Raw genomic sequence first — 2480 nt, forward strand, 5'->3', positions numbered from 1 at the left:
CAGACCATGCTTGCTAGAGTTATATCCCGTCCCTTACATGTTAACAAAGGGAATGTTATGTCCATACGTTTCGTCTTTTTCCTTGGTTTCTTTCTTTCTTTTTTTCCGTAAATGCGGATAGATATCTATCACAGTAATTTTTTTCATTAATGAAAAAGTAGATCAAGATATGGAGGAGCGAAAAAGAAATCTGTAATTTTTGAGAGAGAGAGAGAGAGAGAGAAACTTAGCCTCGATACCTTTCTGAAATAATTTTTTTTCAAACAGATGGCAAGTAGAGGGTACTTTTCGCGAAATTAAAATTTCTTCATTTTAGGAGAATTTAGACAAATTTGCTATAGTTGAGGATTACTTCTCTGATTTGAGCTGAAATACGAACTATATTTTTTCAATACAGAGTCACGTTGCAGATTATCAACGGTAGTTCATGTCATTAATATGACTAATTTTACCAAAAATAACATTATTTAAAAAGGTTGAGTAGTATAGTGGGGCTGTTTAGGGTCAATGGAAAACCAAGTCAAAAAGGTCGTGGGTACGTTATGGATCAACACTTTTTAAATAACCCTGAGTATGTTTGGGGTCAATGATAAAATACATTACAGACATTACAGACCCCCTTGAGAACGTTTAGGGTCAATATTTTTTTTAGCACAGCCTGGGTACGTTTAGTGTCAAGGGAAATTGAACATGGGGAATATTGGGGTCGTACAGTGACAAGGGAAAGTTGGGTTGTTGTATAGGGTAACGGGTAGCGGGTAAGTTCAGCTAGTTCAACGGGTAGCGGGTGACGGGGGTTAGTCCAGCGGGTAGCTCGTAAGTGCAGCTAGATCATAAACTATACCAATAAAACAGCGCTTGGCGGGGTGGGACATATAACTTCTATATAGATAGATGCATAGATATACGACACATACATTGATCGATGAACACCAAAATAGCACACAAACAACTAATACAACCCACTTAAAATAAATTTAGGCAAGAAAGCAAATCTTTTCGAGGCACATTAGTGGCCCTGGAAAGGGCCTTTGGGTTTTCGTTAACGAAATTCAGTTAACATAGAGGGCATCGCATAGGTCTTCTTCTAATCCCCAAACCTCTTCTGACTTTTTTTTCCAAATGCTCATAATGGTGATTCGGATGACTGTCCAAGGATGTTTGGCAGGGACTTGCAAGAGCAAAATCTCAATTGGCGACTAGAATTTTTGTGTTGAGAAATTCACAACAGGAAAGTGAAAAAAGTCAACAAACTCGTCAGATTTATCTTGATCAAGTCTGCGTTCATCCGATTATTCCGCTTTAGACCGTTTACACTAGAAGATTTTATTGACATTCTTGACCATTGCCCTGAATGGCAGTGGTCAGAAATTACTCACTATGTCCATTACTTTCGCCCTAGGAGAAGAGTTTTAATAAAATAAGGACAATTACAAGTGACCTCCTAACGTGGGTATAAATAATGACCAAAAGATCATAGATACTTTACAACAGCACATTTGTGGTTTGCCTGTGGAGTTGAGGGGAAGCATTTACCAATAGCTGGTCAAAATACAAGTAAAACGCAAAGAACAATTGCATCCGTCACGTCACCGATGTTTAAACCACTGGTACCTGAATGCTATAAGAGGACTGATTCGGATGAAAGTGTTCCAATGGTCAGACATTGTTAAACTGGATGTGTGCGAGAAGGATTGGTTTGTTGTGACTCATTCTTTTACTACAAGGTAGACTTACTACAACGAATTCCAGAGGAAGAGTTAAAGGGTTACCAAAATCTTTTTCACAACGTAAACTTATTTCAAGAGGAGATTTTTGAACGGTGTGTTGTGATGTGCAAGTTAGTGACTAAACCATTTCGAATCGCCACTGGAGTACGATCATCTCTGTGCAGAAAGTACACTTATTGCCTCTGACAAAAAGAGGTATAAAACGACCTAACATGCCACGACCTTTATCAGTGGTGATACAACAGATTCCATGGAAGGAAATCAACGAGAGTATTCAAACGGTGGAGGATTACAAACACTTATTACTAGAACAGTGTCCCATGAATTGGGGTCGACGTGTGGTGTGTGTCTTAGTGACTTGATTTCTGGGATTTCGTTTACCATTCGATTCTATGTGGAGTCTTTTAGATCAGTACTTACCACCTAATAAAACATGAAAGTGGTTCCTTCAAATGTCCCGGAGAGATTCATTTTGTTAAAGTCTTGCGTTTTCATCTAGATACATTTCAACCTCTACGGGAAAAATGTCAACGTTTAGGTACTGAAGCTGTGTGTGTAGCTTGTGACTTACACCCTCACTGGATAGATGTATGTGACTGGAAAAGTTGGAGTTTCGAGGCTTAGACCAAAAATGTGGTCAATTATGTCCAAGAGCTGTGGTCCTAAATTCCAACGTCCAGTGAAAAAAGTAATTTTTAAACATGTGTTTTGACAGTGCCAGAAGAACTTTACACCAAGGACAACCTTCAG

This window comes from Sinohyriopsis cumingii, chromosome 8 (assembly GCF_028554795.1).
Source record: "Sinohyriopsis cumingii isolate HCF-2022 chromosome 8, ASM2855479v2, whole genome shotgun sequence".
In the NCBI taxonomy this organism is placed as follows: Eukaryota; Metazoa; Mollusca; class Bivalvia; order Unionida; family Unionidae; genus Sinohyriopsis; species Sinohyriopsis cumingii.